Here is an 18,614-nt window from a genome sequence, read left to right as displayed (position 1 = left end):
CTTTTGAGATGGAAGAGGTGTAAGCACTCGGCGTTCGAAACACGCTGGACACGGCTACGAGACTTTCTTATGTCCGAGGCAAGGGCACGTATGCTGGTGCTTGAAGCAGTTTCCACGGCATCCAGCACACTTTTTCCCCTAACAACCGAACTCTCCGATCGTGCTTGTCCTCACTAGTCGCACTACTTCTTAATGAGCCGTACTCGCACAAATTTCGATGCAGACGTGCTAAACACCTGCGGTGCGTTTGATGTGTACCTGGGAAACGTTCTCTGTAAATGCATCCAGCGGATCGTCCACTGCATTCAGCTAGTCCATATATTAAATGCACGTCACCAAGCTCCCCGTTCGTATTCCGTTCCATGCTGCTCGTATGGTGGCCGTCGCTGGAATGAGGAAACCCTCAGTTCAAAAAAATGTTCAAATATGTCTGAAATCTTAAGAGACTTAACTGCTAAGGTCATCAGTCCCTAAGCTTACACACTACTTAACCTAAATGATCTTAAGGACAAACACACACACCCATGCCAGAGGGAGGACTCGAACCTCCACCGGGACCAGCCGCACAGAAACCCTCATTTCCTGTCCAGTATTATCGTGTACAGCACCACCTAGCTGCGTACGATGACGTTTGCGGCAATGTGTTGCTATGCAATTCTCGATCCTTATAATGTGCTCCACCTCCACTGTAAGTTTATCGCAACGTTTCTGGGACACACTGTATTAATAATGTATTGTATACTTTGTTGAAAATTGTTGTTTGTGAATGAACTGTGTATTCTGATAACAAAGTCATTTGCTCACACAATCTCCAGTCACTTCCACTCCTCAGCGTATGCTCTGGTAAGCATGACAGTGAATTTACATTGATGACATGGCAACTACACTCCCCAGATTGTAATCCAGTGGAACACATTCAGAACGTAATGGGGCTCCATATCTGCACACATAAACCACCGGCTCGCAGTGTAAGGGAATTGCTTGAAGTGTGTTGACATCTGAAGCCACAAACCACCCGAAACCTGCGAAGGACTTGTCGAATCCATAGCACACCGAATCGCTCGTTATGTAGGAGGCAGTCACAATGTTTCGGCTCATCAGAGTACCTTTCACCTATCCATCCTTTCTTCTACAGCCTTGAGTTTGTCCTATAACTATTACTGCTTAGATATTTCGCAGTATCAGTCAGTCTCGCTTTTTAAACCTATGTACTTGCTTTATTTGCTTGATTTTCATATTTTTCTTCTTCTGTTCGTTAAATTTAATACATCGTATGTAATCCAAGGATTCCTCCGTGATTCGTCTCTATGCCTATTTGATCCTCTGCTGTCGCAGTTGAAACATCCCCTATGAAATATTATACACGACTGTCCTTAAACTGACACACAATATTTTTTAGCGCAACGCAATCTGACTTTAAAAATCTCTACAAGAGAATGGCCCTGACTAACATTAACCTGTACTTTTCACAAATCACTTACCTCACAAAAATCTTGGTTACTCCCACTACTGCAATACAGCAAGCGCCACTACTGCCAGCTAAATAAAAGATTCAAACTATGGAAGGCACTAACTACTGATAGGGATAGTTAGCAAATGAAAGATATTAATAGAGAACAAACGTTGTATTTACCTTAATAGTCATTATATATATATATATATATATATATATATATATATATATATATATATATATATATATATATATATATATATATATAGCAGTTCATGACAAATTACAAAACTCCGCCATCTCTCTCCCCACATCCACCACTGCTGGCGGCTCACCTCCAACTGCGCAACGCTACGCGCTGTTCACAGCCAGCTGCCTAACACTACAATGGTTGAGTATTACAACAATGCAAAGCAGCCACAGACTGCACACAGCACAGTCAGTGATTTTTTTATACAGAGGTGGCGTTACCAATAAAAAAAACCTAAACAGCCTGGTTGAGTATTACAACAATGCAAAGCAGCCACAGACTGCACACAGCACAGCCAGTGATTTTTTTATACAGAGGTGGCGTTACCAATAAAAAAACCTAAACAGCCTACTTACATAGCCCCCATGCTCCCCACAAAAAAATTTTACAAATTGGTTTGGGCAGTGGCCAATACAGATTTGAAAAAATTTTTCATAATTACAATAACAAAGAAATCAAATGCACACACTTATTGATACAATGTTGGTCAAAAGCTAAAATTTTCTCACAGTCCATAAAGACAGTCCTGATCATTCATCACATTGCAGTGTTTTTCTCAAAGTCTGAGCAGTAAAAGAAAATGCACACGGAAGTAGTGGATTTCCATGCAATCTTGAAGAAGTAGCGTTGTCCTTCCAACGGAAAGACAGTACTGACTCACGACATGGAGACAGGTCATGGGTCACAACAGAGCAAACCCACAGCGGAGTCAATCGAAGTTTTGAAGAATATCGTTTGGTAGGTCATCACAGAGCAGACCCACTGTAGTCCTGGTAGAGATTACGGTATAGGTGGGCCACCAGAGGTGTAGACCCACTGCAGTCCCTGTAGAAATAATGGTACTGGTGGGTCATCAAAGACGCAGACCCACTGTAGTCCTTGTAGAGATGGCCAGCAGCCATCCGTCGTGACTGTGCAGGTGCACAATCACCATTGAAGAGTCTTGCGGATAATATAGCAAGTCCATAACAACCACTTGTGCACTCACAAAGTTTTTGGAATTGTCCTTAGAACCAGCAATGCTGTTATCCAGTCCCTTGCTGAATTATTAACACACATACAAACACTAACAGTCCCTACTTCTCACATATTGTCCATATACTATCACCAACAGAAACGTGTGCAGTGAAATGTAACTTACAAGTTAATAATATGATGAACTGGTGACAAGTACAATTTTATAACATAAGAACACAATAACAAAGGTACAAAACACATCAGTAAAGAACATAACAATACAAATAACATTTGCGGTAATAGGGGCTTTACAAAAGAATAGAAATAAACATATACATCAGTGTTACAGGAATTATGACATAAGTTCATACATAAAAGATCAGAATAACTTTTGAAACATCAACTTCACACCTAAGCATTAACACAGAACAGAATAAATAATGTCTAAACATCTTTACAAAGAAAATAACATATTATCAGAAAAATTCTACAACATAACTCTTATTAGCTAAACACATTAAGACAGGAAAAACACAAATACACATAGTGTAATAACACAAGGAAAGGACAGGGTTTCTTTTACTGCAGTATTTTGCAAACAAAACTTTCTTTACTTCTCGGAGATCTCCCTTCGTTCCTCACTATTTCCAAAAAGTCCTATCTATACCTGTTTTCTGTACTTTTTTCGTATGACTTCTCAATGCATTTCTTCCAATTCATCGCAGCGCAGTCTCTTATATAGTCTACCCCCTCTTAAGCTAACTTAAATCTACTGAGCTCAGATGCTAAACTAAGGGACGAGGCAATGCAGCAGCACATAAAACAATTAACGCAAACAGCAATGACAAAAAAGTGCAGATTTGCAAAGGAAGCAGCATTTTAGAAATTAGCGAAGCAATTGCAATATTACGACTAATATAAGGCAATGTGCAGCAAACAAGAAAAATAAATCTGGCTTAGCAGAGTAACACAAATTAAAATTCAGTAGCACTATGCCTGGCAAACAGCATAACTTATACCTAAACATGACAAAGTTCAAGCAGAAAAAGTATTACACTAAAAATGGCCATGTCTAATACCTATGTCACATCTTAACACTAGAGTGATGCATCACAATTTATTCTACAAAAGATATTAACAAGTACTTGAAAAGAAAACTATGATTGCAGTTCCTGTGAAGGTAAATGTCTTTTTGTTCTCCCTCATTTTTTTTGAAAAATTATTATTTACTCGGTCTGTAGACAGAAAATATTTATATTAGTACATCTATAAAATTTTGTTTTAACCAATGCTGCAATGCAGCTAGAAACTAGATATTAAACAAAATGAGTAAATATGTACAAAGGAAGGCATGAAACATCATTCATTAGCCATAGGGCATTTCATAAGGTAGCACAGAAAATCTCTCAACTCTCGTAGAAAGACGCTTGTCATAATCAGGTGTGCAGATGTAAAAATATTTCTCGTCATTTCATTAGGCATTTCTGTAAATATCATAAATTAAGAGCTCCACAGTGTCAACATATGTTTTCAAGTTCGACCGTGTCGTTTTTGCGATGCTCTCTACAAAGGAACGTCAATAGCGAGGATAATGGCCTCCCCCTTTTTTTTTCTACCTGTGCCGCTGAAAAGGGCTCGCAATAATGGCTTTTTCTCCAGGCGTCTGACACACCTGGCCGCTCACAACGAATTACTTCATGGTCACTTACCTTTCTTAACGAAATATTTACGACAGCAGGTTTCGCTACAGCGACAGTCTCATATAAAAATTTCATAGGTCAAGAATTTGCGTTACAAATCTGTAGAAACAAAATCGTATGAATATAACAGTGCCCAAAAAATTTTCGCCGGCATTGTGATACATTCACGCATTTACACACATTTCATAACTCTTAAAGTACGATTCTCGGTTTACAACATCCTTTTTCACCAGTCAGAGTCCCTACCTTCTATTCATTACTCCTTACCTTATTACACATATATATATTCGCTGACGCTTCTTTAATATTTCATTATATGAAATATGTAGCATAATCAAATTCCTCATATAGCATCAGCTTCTTCACCATAAACATACCTCAGCAGCATAATACACATTGTCGTCGTAAAAATAACATCATAACACCTCAGTCAACTCTCAAAATCGTCGTAGCTTCCTCCAATAGTATCAAAACCTAAAAAAATTCTCTGCTCATTTCAATAGTGTCGTCAACCTCAAACGTACTTTAAAAATCATGATCCCATACCAAATACATCATTCAAAGCTCTCATAGTATCACAATGGTTCCGAAAAAATATGAACAGTTCACAAAGTACTGACAAAATACAATTTCATAAGTGTGAAGTTATCCAACGGTGTAATTACGTAAACATCTGTCACTAATATAGTAAAAAAATGTTTGTTTCTCTCAGGTAAATAATCAGATAGCTGTGTAATTTGTGTGTTAGAGAAATATGGTACCGATGTGTAAAGTTGTATAAGCAAATACCACATTAGCTAGGGTTCCTTGTGCTTGCCAAACACATGGTACACAAAGTAAGCGTGTACCCCCCTGAGGATTAATGTAATTATACCCTCAGGTGTTATAGATTATTGCAATGGAATGAAATGTATCACGGAAAACCTTCTTTGCAATTTAAAAATCTTGGAAAATAAATGGCTTAAGTACAAAATTAATCTCTCAAATGCGTGTCCTGTAGCGCTAAATGTGCGTCTTGCTGTAAGATAATTCTGTGGAAGTGTCGTAGTTATCGTCCTCCGAAAGCTAAGTTCTGCAGAAGTCAATGTACTTACCTCATGATACACAAAAGTGAAATGCTTTGCGTATAGATATCTTAGTTATTACGCTTATTGCCGTGATGAAGAAAGTACTGTGCTGTAACGTATTGTTGTGCTACGGAAAAGGCTGTCTCATTGTAGCTATACCACAAAAGTTGCTACTAAAACATGTTTTACTTTCCAGAATAATGCAGAAAAACTGTGCAGATATAAAACAGATACACCGCAAAAGCAACATTGTAAATTGTCACTCATTAGTAGCGTCGTGATAAAACCGTGTAGTTGTCACATAAACTAACCACTGCGTCGTCTGGTATCTCACAGAAAGTACTTTAAATCTAGAATGTATTTTCAAGTAAACCAAAATGTTGCATTAAAATCTCATTAGCAGTATATGTTCTAAGTATGTAAGCCTTATAGTCGTTACATAATCGTGCAACTAACAAGCAAGAATGTACACACACAATAACACTGTGACGTCTGTTCACTATAACAATGCATTCGTAATTTCTGTTTAAATAAGTTCTCTTGGTTCTTGATTGGATATTTAACTTCAAACATTGTTGCATACTAGAAATGTGAAGTGAAAATTTTGTGGCAAAGACACAGTTAAAAAGCAGATTATCTTTCAATAAACGGTTTTACATGTGAAATGTGGTGTAAACCTTTACTCTTCCTAGTACGCAGAGTTTCAACTTCAACGCAATTATCATGTGGTATACGTCGGATTCTGTAAGGTCCATTGTAAACTAGAAAGAATTTGTGACTCAAGTGTTTCTTCTTGTGTGACAATGAATGAGCTTTAATGAGAACTTTCTGACCAATATACAATTTCTTTGCATTTGCTTTACCGTGTAGTTCTCTCCTTTTGTCTGCTGCAGATTTTATATTTTTAAGAGCCAAATCAATTATGTCTTTGTGTCGAAGTTTACGTGTATTCGGGAAAGGTACAAGCTCTCTGATTCTGTTCGGTGGTTCTTCATTCTTCAGTACAAGAGTAGGTGGTAAAGCAGTGGAGTCGTGAGGCATTTCATTCAGCACGTTTTGAAATAAGTGTAAATATCTGCCCCAATGCTGATGCTTCCTGTGACAATAAAGTCTGCAAAGCTTATTGATTTCTTTCATAATCCGTTCAGACGGGTTACAATGTGGTGAGTACAATGAAATAAAAACAGGTTTGATTTTATGATTGCGAAGCATGCATGACCAAACAGCAGATCTGAATTGCGGTCCGTTATCTGAAATGACTTTACTAACGTGTCCAACTTCACGTAAGAAATTTTTAACAAAGGCGTTGGATACAGACCGTCCAGTGGCTTTACATAACGGTGTGAAAGAAACAAATTTTGAAGTAAGTTCAACAGCGACTAGAACGTACGAAAATCCATTCGATGTTCTGACAAGGGGTCCCAATAGATCAACTGCAGCAAATTCTTTTAATTTAAAAGGAATGATAGGAAACAACGGAGCACGATGTGAGACAGTAGATGGTTTCGCCTTTTGACAAAGTTTACAAATAGACAAGACTCTTCGAATTCTCTTTTCCATATTGTTAAAATAACAAGTCGTTCGAAGAATATGATAACATTTTCGTGAACCAAAATGTGCGTAGCTGAAATGAATGTACCAAATGAGCTTATTAACAAAATCGTCTGGAATGCAAAGTACCCATAGCTTGTCATCAACAGTGCAGCGTTTGAAGAGTATGTTGTTTCTAACCAGGTAATAATGCCGAATCTGAGTGTGTGTCTTTTCATGCCATTTACTTTTGATGTCTTTCCAAATCGGATCTTTATCTTGTTCATGAGCAATGTCCTTTAAAGATGTGGTGATGAAGTTTTCAAAGGCCACTTTCTGAATGTAAAGAATACTGAAATTTTTCTCGAGGTTGCCTTCTGTGGTATTTTTCTCAAGCCCAGCCGGTGCGCGTGACAGTGCGTCCGCAACAATGTTCTCCTTGCCGGGAATGTAGACTATTGTGAAGCGGAATTCTTGCAGAAACAATGCCCAACGTTTTAACCTGTCATGATTTAATTTTGAAGACATAAGAAATTGTAATGCACAATGATCACTGTATACTTTTACGTGCTTACCAGAAAGAAAGAAACGGAATTTGTTAAATGCCCAAACGATAGCTAAAGCTTCTAATTCAGTAACGGAATAACTTTTTTCAGATTTCGTTAGCACTCGGCTAGCAAAAGCAATGGTTTTCTGAACAGAAGTCTCATTTTCTATGGCTTCTTGAAATAAATGGGCACCAAGTCCGACTTTAGAAGAATCCGTGCTAAGGCAGAAATCTTGTGACAGATGTGGATGAGCTAGTATTGGCGCATTAAGTAGCGATTCTTTCAAAGAATTGAATTCCAACTGTGCTTGTTCGTCCCAGTTCCAAATAGTGTTTTTTCCAGTGAGGGAACAAAGTTTTGGTGTAACAAGAATTTGCATATTCAGAAAACGACGGTAAAAATTTACGAGACCTAGAAAACTGCGGGCTTGTCTTTTTGTGGATGGAACTGGGATGGCTCTGATTGCTTCTAACTTTTCAGGATCCGGCTGAATGCCTTCAGAAGAAATAATATGTCCCAAAAACCTCACCTTTGACCTACCGAATTCAGACTTTTCCAAGTTAACTGTAATTCCAGATTCTGCAAAAATACGTAACAAACTGTTGAGGATGCGATTATGCTGTTCCCATGAAGCTTCTGCTATTAGAATATCGTCCACATATAAGGTGATGTGACGTTTTAAGAACTCAGGTAATATGGAATTTAGCCCACGAATGAATGCTGCTGAAGAAATGTTCAAACCAAAGGGAAGTTTCCGAAACTGATAACAAACGCCGAAACAAAGGAAAGCTGTGTATTTTCTACATTCTGGATGAAGTTCGATCTGATAAAAGCTGGATCTGAGATCAATGGAAGACAACACTTTTACACCATTAAAATTTTGAAGAAGTTCTTCCAACGTTTGCGGCCTGTCTGTTTCAGGAATAATGATAGTATTGATTTGTCTCGAATCCAAGACAAGTCTGATCGATCCATTTTTCTTCTCAACAACATGTAATGGATTGTTGTATGAGCTTACTGCAGGCTCAATAATGCCCTCGTCAAGCATAGATTGTATTTCTGTTCTAACACGGTCCCTATAATGTGCTGGAATTACATATGGTCTAACACAAAATTTAGTATGCTCACGAACACGAAATTGGTATTGAAATCCCTTGATTGTTCCTGTTTTATGAGTAAAAACTGTGGAATGTGCTTGTAAAATCTCAAAAAGGTCCTGCCTATCAGTGTCATTACAATTCTCAATTGTTTGAATTTTATTCTGAATTAACTCATTAATTTCAAATATGCCGTCGATATCATCCCTGTCAGTACTTGCAGAGTGATTGTTAGTGTCAAGTTCCGTCGAAAATTTCGAACTGTTGTCTAACAGGAAGTAAAGCCGATTAATTTCTTCGTCATGGTTTGAGAGCCAATCTTCAAATTTCAAAGCTACTGACTTACCTTCTTTTTCTAAACTTATTTCAGCATCGTGAAAGTTTAAGATTGCTTTGTATTCATTCAAAAAGTCTACTCCCAATATAATTTCCGTCGACAATAATGGAACAATGAGAAAGTTCATAGAGAAGCTGTGGCTTTGACAAAAGAATTCTAAATTGGTTTGTTGGCGTACTTCGACACTTTTTCCAAAGATTGCACCTTGTAATTTAATCTTACGTAACGGAAGTGTGGGGCAATCGTTCGATTTGTTGCATTTGCTAAAGGCTGTTTCACTAATTACTGAAATGGGACTGCCAGAGTCAAGTACTGCCGTAAATTTTACGTCATTTACTGTAATGTGAATCACAGGATATGCAATGTTGTTATGTTTTACGTCGTGTTCTTGGAGTAAGATGTCCCTAATGTCTTCCATTTTTACGTAATTGCTAGCTACGGCAGCTGCGTCGTTAGTTTCATAAGTGCGTTTCGTTGCTGCCAGCGGTGTGAGTCATTGCCTATTGTCTCTTTGTTGGCGCGTGTCGTTATTGGGATTTGGAGACCTAACTTCTACAAATTCACCGTGACGAGAGGGTCCTGCCCTGTTTAAATCCCGCCAGTTCTGATGCAATTCAGGTCTGTCGTTACGATCACATCGTCTGTCGTCATGTTGGTAGTTCCTGTAGTTTCTATCTTGTCGGTTAAGTGGTGGAGAATTTCTCCCTGAATTATCACTGCACGGTGGACCGTTGCGTCTGAAGTTATTCTGTCTCCCGTGATAGTAATTATTTTGGTTCCCATATTGTCTGTTTCTCTGATTGTCTCTGTGATAGTCATTACCGCGGAGAGGTGTTGTTCCATTGTGTCTAGCTTTTGAAGCTTTTGCTGTGTTTGTCTCTGATTTTGTTCCATTGTGTCTAACTTTTGAAGCTTTTGCTGTGTTTGTCCCATTTGTTGTATTAATTGTAATAACAATGCACTGGTGTCTGAAACATGTTCCTCAGTGCTTTTCGGCAGTGAATTTGCACCGGCAACATTCACATTTTGACAAGTGGAAAATGTGTCTTGACTCATTTGAGAAAACGGTGAGGACCCAAAACCTGAATCTACAATATTTGCAAAATTGTGTCCTGTCATTCCCGATTCCTGAGGCGAGCTGTTGCCGACCGATCGATCGATAATGCTTCCCTCTGCACTAATTGTTTCACTGTCCACGCCATTGTTTGACGCCCGCTCCATTTCCCTATGCACAGTTACCAAATAACTACTTTGAATGTCTGTTAATTCATTACACAGTGGTGCTGGCAAGCTACGCCCGTCGTCACTATTATTTCTCAGTTTACTTTGGAGCCTAGAATTACGTTTTTCACACGCCATTATTGTCACAGTATTTCACACGACAACACAGAAAAACACAATTTGAAGACCAAAAATAAGAGAACACATTAACATAACACTGAAAATAATATCTAGTTAATTGCAGCTGCTAAATACTTGGTGCAAATCTACATGCATGCCACAACTGTTTTACTGTACAACAATGAAAGACTGCAACTACAAAGGAGATTTTCTCTACAATTACGCGCTAGCAATAAACAAAAGCTACACTAATTACACAAACTACAAGAAAAAATCAGAAGATTCCAGTGAGGTATCCTAGGCTAAGGGTCGACATATGAAACATCCCCTATGAAAAATTATACACGACTGTCCTTAAACTGACACACAATATTTTTTAGCGCAACGCAATCTGACTTTAAAAATCTCTACAAGAGAATGGCCCTGACTAACATTAACCTGTACTTTTCACAAATCACTTACCTCACAAAAATCTTGGTTACTCCCACTACTGCAATACAGCAAGCGCCACTACTGCCAGCTAAATAAAAGATTCAAACTATGGAAGGCACTAACTACTGATAGGGATAGTTAGCAAATGAAAGATATTAATAGAGAACAAACGTTGTATTTACCTTAATAGTCATTATATATATATATATATATATATATATATATATATATATATATATATATATATAGCAGTTCATGACAAATTACAAAACTCCGCCATCTCTCTCCCCACATCCACCACTGCTGGCGGCTCACCTCCAACTGCGCAACACTACGCGCTGTTCACAGCCAGCTGCCTAACACTACAATGGTTGAGTATTACAACAATGCAAAGCAGCCACAGACTGCACACAGCACAGCCAGTGATTTTTTTATACAGAGGTGGCGTTACCAATAAAAAAACCTAAACAGCCTACTTACACAGTCTTCTTAATTTCATATCTCATAGGTATCCATTCATCGTCGGTTGTATTCCTTGCCCGTCTCTCAGTCAATCATTAGATAATGTTTCCTTTCAGGATCCGAAAGACGAGAAATTCTTTCATATAGTTCTGGTCTCACAAAACGCACACACTATGCCCGAACTCGTACGGGACTTGGTAGATTAATCTGCCACGAGTAATGAGTATGATGGGCAAACATCTATTAGGCGCACTACGAATGTAGTGGTGTGGACATGTTGGGAATGTGGTTCTCACGGGGAGCGTGCAAGGGATAAGTCCCTGCAGACACACTATCCTCTGTGCCCGCGGTGGCTCAGATGGATTTTTGCCGGCACGGTAGCTCAGCGTGTTCGGTCACAGTGCCGTTTGGCCTATGTAATAAAAAACTGAGTGGAAGGATCAACAAACGAACTTGAACAGGATGTCTTGCGACGTCCGCAACGACCTAACACAACGATCAACAAGGAACAAAATGGAAAAAAAAAAAAGATGGATAGAGCGTCTGCCATGTAAGCAGGAGATCCCGGGTTCGAGTCCCGGTGTCCATTTAATTATCATTTCATTTCTAGCAAAGCTGCATGGTCATCCACGGTAACTATTCTTTCGGAAACAGACACTACCGTCATATATAGCTTATTGTGTTATTATCCAAAGAGTTACAGCAAAAAGATACAATTTTTTATATGGGACAATAGTTGTCTCTATCATGCACTGAAATCAATAACACCAGCTGTGTATACTTCAGTTTAAATTACATTCCTATCACTTTCAGTTTGGGAGCTACACCACTTCAAAGTTTCAGGAGCAGATACCACACACGCTGCGCATAACGCTATGCGCCTTTTAAATGTGGTGCGGCCGAGTTGTACCGTCGTCGGTATCAAGGAACGAGAAGCTTCCTCGGTGCGCTTTTAGACTGACGACTGTCGCCACACACGGCCGTATACCCGACAGTTCGAGCCACACAAACAAACGGGGACAATATACCACAGTTACTGACATAGGATGAAGATGGCATACACCAACAACGAGTACGTTGACATGATGCTGATGCTCGGCGAGTGCCGACAAGATGCCACTGAAGCAGCCATGGCGTACCTCGTGAAATATCCTAGGCGAAGCGCTCCGGCAGCCATTACGTTCTTACGTGCCGAACAACGACAGCAACAAACAGGCAGTTTGGTAATGGTCTGCAGGAACAGACGAAGAACTGCAAGAAGTGAGGAGACGGAGGTGTTTGTTTCAGCTACAGCACACCACGATCCTCATGTCAGCTTACGAGTCGTTGCTGCAGTTGCTGGTGTCAGTCTCACATCTGTGTGGCGTATAGTACACGGCCACAGGTTTCACCCGTAACGCCTGTCAGTGCATGGGAACGAGTTCCGTGCGAGAGTTACATTCTGTGAATGGCCCATGCGTAATTTCACGCTGGAGTCTTCACACGGTGTTATGCTCTCTGATGAGTCCACGTTAACAAATTATGGTGCAATGAATCGCCATAACATGCACTACTGGCCCGCAGACAATCTTCGGTGGGTGCGACCTGTAGATCGTCAACGTAGGTGGTCTATTAATGTATGGTGTGGAATCCTTGGGGATGAACTCATCGGTCCACACTACTTCCCAGTTACACTGACAGGTGAGTTATATCGCGCGTTCGTAGTCGACAGTTTGGATGGTCTCCTTCAACATATGTGTCTACACACGAGAGTCCATATGTGGATGCACGATGGTCACCCAGCCCATTCTGCGTGTGCTGTTGTGGAATAAGTAAACAACAGGTTTGCAGGAAGGTGGTTGGGGCGCCATGGTCCTCATTCATGGCCCGCAAAGTCGCCCGATTTAACACCATTAGATTTCTTTTTGTTGGGATATCTAAAGGATCGTGTTTAAGTCACTGAGCCCACATCCCCAGATGATCTAAAACGCGCATCGAGGACGCATGTTGCTCCTTGACACCGGCGATGTTACATCTCGTCCGCAGATCCTTAAGAAGGCGCACTGCATTGTGCATTCAGGAATATGGACACACATTTGAACATCTCATTAAAATCAACTTCTCACCGCCAGAACATTCATCACCCACCACACAGCCATGTATTATGTAGAGCGTGTGGTATCTGCCCCTGATAATTTGAAGGGTTGTAGCTCCCAAACTAAAAGTGAAAGGAATGTAATTTAAATTGATATATACACAGCTCGTGTTACTGATTCCAGTGCATGATAGAAACAACTATTGTTCCATTTAAAATTGTAACTTTATGGTGTAACTCTTTGGGTAATAACACAATAAACTATGTTCATAGCTCCGCAGACAGTGTAACGTTTCTTATGGTGACTTACCGCAGTAAATATTTCCGTCGCCTATTACTTCATAACTTACAGAGGGAAACACATTTAGTGAAAAACCCTGTATATCTGCAAGCAACAATAATATTCGTCCTTTGACGAACACAATAGGTTGGATGGACATAACGCCCCAAATACAGAGAGTAAAAAATTGGTCTTTTATAGATCTAACAAAAGAAAAAGAACATGAACTTTCTCGAGAAGACCGAAATATGCAGTGGTCTGCAAAACCCTAAGGAAAAAACTTCTGCAAGCAGCACAGCTCGATTAAAGTTGGACCGTACATAGAAAGTGTTGTTACAATATAGTACTGGGATAACTGATATAAATACGCAATTAGACGAACAGAAAAGGCAGTTTTTCCAAAGACAATGATTATATTATTTGAATGCATAATGTCTGTTTCATCGAAAGTGAAAATTTGTACGGGACCGGGATACGAACCGGGGATCTCCTGTTTACTAGGCAGGAGCGGTAACCACTGTGCCATCCGTGACACAGCGTTATTGTAACTGCGCGGACTATCTTGGTACGACTCACGGCCGACCCACACAGCCAGTGGTTACCGCACTTGCCTATTAAGCAGGAGATTCCGGTTTCGAATCCCGGTCCCGTACACATTTTCGCTTGTCGCCGCTGATGCCGCTTAATGTACCGCTGCAGCTGATAGCAGTGGTCCCCCTTCGTTTTACATATGCAATAATTATGCTGAAGTCATCGAGTCTCCTCTCCTCGACATTACCATAAGCGTAATATGGTTGTAAACAGGGTGTGTGAGCACCACGGAGAAAAATGCACGGCTGTCCACCTGTTCCCATGTTGTCCACAAGCTTGGTAACGAGTTTTTGTGGTTGGGAGTTTCATTCTTCAACCAGCGCTCTACGTAGCTGTTTTCTATGTTCAACACAGCGTTGGGAAATAGGTTTCTGATTTTAAAAAAAGAGGACACTAACTATTCACCTCATGAGACTGTTATAACACTATTTTCGAGCTGTTCAAGTTTTGCTTCAAAATCTTCTTGCCATCTAACTTAGTTTAACAGTTTTTCCAGAACGATACCGTTTTTCCGATGTCTTTAGCTTGAGGGAAAAAAAGATGGAGATCATTTATTCCTTTCAAAATACGCATCCACGGCGCAATACGACGCCAACAAAAGCAAAAACTAAAGCGTAAACATGCCGGATGGGACGTTGTAATTTGACATAGACCGCAAAGAGCGCGTAGCTGTTTATGTTAGTACTTCAACTCAACGTAAATTTTGGATGGTACCGTATAACGCAACCTTTTTTTTCATTTCATTTATTCAATAGTTTACCTTGGTCGGGTTAGGGACTTTGGGCTCTCTTTATTTGGCCACATGCCTTGCAATTTTGGAAATGGGATAACACAATTTACTAACAGCTAATGGTATACATACGTGTAAATAATCTATTTTTATTGTAATAACTGTAAACCAGACTAAATTTCTTAGCGAGGCCGTAGAAAAAAAACGAAACTATCAAATGATAACGGGAAAGAAGAAGGGAAAGGAGGTACCTAGAACTTTTCTAAATGCAACTATCTTGAGAATTCACATTATGAAGCGGAATTTTCAACTTCTCCTGGCGTAATGAATAATCCACTAAATTTCGGGCCTGCAGCTCCGAAAATAAAACTTCCTCGACTGATATTTTGGCCGTGTATCGTCCGGCCATCCTCAGAGTGAGTCACAAGAAAGACGACAAGATGCCAAGCGTGGCCTTATATGCTCCACTGCGGCGATACTGCGCATGCGGCTCACAGACACTGGTCAGTGGCACAGAATATGCTTACACATGCGCCGCCTGTGGCGAAGGCGTACTGACATTCGATTCACGTATCGATGTATGTTTGGCGGCGGTGACACCATGACGACTTCTCTGCATTTTAATTACCCAAGAGCCGGACTCCATGCTTTGTCCAAATTAAAACCATTACCTCTATTTATTAAATTAGTGGCTAATCTAATCTCTATAGATTCCTTGAAGAAAGAATCTTCACATCACTGTAATTCATGGAATGCCCTGTATCAATACAATGTTCGGCCACGGCTGACTTGTCTGGCTGTGATAAGCGTGTGTATCTTCGATGCTTCACACATCTCTCATGAACGGTGCGAGTTGTTTGACCTATGTATGACTTCTCACAATTTCCGCAAGGAATCTGATACACACCTGCTTTACGAAGGAGTAAATCGTCCATTACAGAGCCGATTTCATGAATTACAGTGATGTGAAGATTTTAACATCCACCTCTTCCTTTTGGTATTCTGTCTTCAAGGAACCTATAGAGATTAGATTGTTGTTGTTGTTGTTGTTGTTGTGGTCTTCAGTCCTGAGACTGGTTTGATGCAGCTCTCCATGCTACTCTATCCTGTGCAGTCTGCTTCATCTCCCAGTACGTAGTGCAGCCTACATCCTTCTGAATCTGCTTAGTGTATTCATCTCTAGGTCTCCCTCTACGATTTTTACCCTCCACACTCCCTCCAATACTAAATTTTTGATCCCTTGATGCCTCAGAACATGTCCTACCAACCGATCCCTTCTTCTAGTCAAGTTGTGCCACAAACTCCTCTTCTCCCCAATTCTATTCAATACCTCCTCAGTAGTTATGTGATCTACCCATCTAATCTTCAGCATTCTTCTGTAGCACCACATTTCGAAAGCATCTATTCTCTTCTTGTCCAAACTATTTATCGTCCATGTTTCATTTCCACACATGGCTACACTCCATACAAATACTTTCAGAAACGACTTCCTGACACTTAAATCTATACTCGATGTTAACAAATTTCTCTTCTTCAGAAACGCTTTCCTTGCCATTGCCAGTCTACATTTTATATCCTCTCTACTTCGACCATCATCAGTTATTTTGCTCCTCAAATAGCAAAACTCCTTTACTACTTTAAGTATCTCATTTCCGAATCTTATTCCCTCAGCATCACCCAATTTAATTCGACTACATTCCATTATCCTCGTTTTGCTTTTGTTGATGTTCATCTTATATCCTCCTTTCAAGACACTATCCATTCCGTTCAACTGCTCTTCCAAGTCCTTTGCTGTCTCTGAGAGAATTACAATGTCATCGGCGAACCTCAAAGTTTTTATTTCCTCTCCATGGATTTTAATACCTACTCCGAATTTTTCTTTTGTTTCCTTCACTGCTTGCTCAATATACAGATTGAATAACATCGGGGACAGGCTACAACCCTGTCTCACTCCCTTCCCAACCACTGCTTCCCTTTCATGTCCCCCAACTCTTATAACTGCCGTTTGGTTTCTATACAAATTGTAAATAGCCTTTCGTTCCTGTATTTTACCCCTGTCACGTTCAGAATTTGAAAGAGAGTATTCCAGTCAATATTGTCAAAAGCTTTCTCTAAGTCTACAAATGCTAGAAACGTAGGTTTACCTTTCCTTAATCTAGCTTCTAAGATAAGTCGTAGGGTCAGTATTGCACCGCGTGTTCCAATATTTCTACGGAATCCTAACTGATCTTCCCCGAGGTCGGCTTCTACTAGTTTTTCCTTTCGTCTGTAAAGCATTCGCGTTAGTATTTTGCAGCTGTGATTTATTAAACTGATAGTTCGATAATTTTCACATCTGTCAACACCTGCTTTCTTTCGGATTGGAATTATTATATTCTTCTTGAAGTGTCAGGGTATTTCGCCTGTCTCATACATTTTGCTCACCAGATGGTAGAGTTTTGTCAGGACTGGCTCTCCCAAGGCTATCAGTAGTTCTAATGGAATGTTGTCTACTCCCGGGGCCTTGTTCCGACTCAGGTCTTTCAGTGCTCTGTCCAACTCTTTACGCAGTATCATATCTCCCATTTCATCTTCATCTACATCCCCTTCCATTTGCATTATATTGCCCTAAAGTACATCGCCCTCGTATAAACCCTCTATATACTCCTTCCACCTTTCTGCTTTCTCTTCTTTCCTTGGGTTCCATCTGAGCTCTTGATATTCATGCAAGTGGTTCTATTTTCTCTAAAGGTCTCTTTAATTTTCCTGTGCGCAGTATCTATCTTACCGCTAGTGAGATACGCCTCTACATCCTTACAGTTGTCCTCTAACCATGCCTGCTTAGCCATTTTGCACTTCCTGTCGATCTCATTTTTGAGACGTTTGTATTCCTTTTTGCCTGATTCATTTACTGCATTTTTATAATTTCTCCTTTCATCAATTAAATTCAGTATTTCTTCTGTTACCCAAGGATTCCTGCTAGCCCTCGTCTTTTTACCTACTTGATCCTTTGCTGCCTTCACTACTTCATCCCTCAAAGCTACCTATCCTTCTTCTACTGTATTTCTTTCCCCAATTCCTGTCAATTGTTCCCTTACGCTCTCCCTGACACTCTGTACAACCTCTGCTTTAGTCAGTTTATCCAGGTCCCATCTCCTTAAATTCCCACCTTTTTGCAGTTTCTTCAGTTTTAATCTACAGTTGATACCCAATAGATTGTGGTCTGAGTCCACATCTGCCCCTGGAAATGTCTTACATTTTATAACCTGGTTCCTAAATCTCTATCTTGCTATTATATTATCTATGTGAAACCTTTTAGTATCTCCAGGCTTCTTCCATGTGTACAATCTTCTTTTATGATTCTTGAACCAAGTGTTAGCTATGATTAAGTTATGCTCTGTGCAAAATTCTACCAGGCGGGTTCCTCTTTCATTTCTTCCCCCCAATCCATATTCACCTACTACGTTTCCTTCTCTTCCTTTTCCTACAATTGAGTTCCAGTCACGCATGACTATTAAATTTTCGTCTCCCTTCACTATCTGAATAATTTCTTTTATCTCATCATACATTTCATCAATTTCTTCATCATCTGCAGAGCTAGTTGGCATATAAACTTGTACTACTGTAGTAGGTGTGGGCTTCGTGTCTAACTTGGACACAATAATGCGTTCACTATGCTGTTTGTAGTAGCTTACCCGCATTCCTATTTTTTTTTTTTTGTTATTAATCCTACTCCTACATTATCCCTATTTGATTTTGTATTTATAAGCCTGTATTCACCTGACC

This window comes from Schistocerca nitens, chromosome 5 (assembly GCF_023898315.1).
Source record: "Schistocerca nitens isolate TAMUIC-IGC-003100 chromosome 5, iqSchNite1.1, whole genome shotgun sequence".
NCBI classification, from domain to species: domain Eukaryota; kingdom Metazoa; phylum Arthropoda; class Insecta; order Orthoptera; family Acrididae; genus Schistocerca; species Schistocerca nitens.
Note: the sequence above shows the minus strand (reverse complement) of the source record.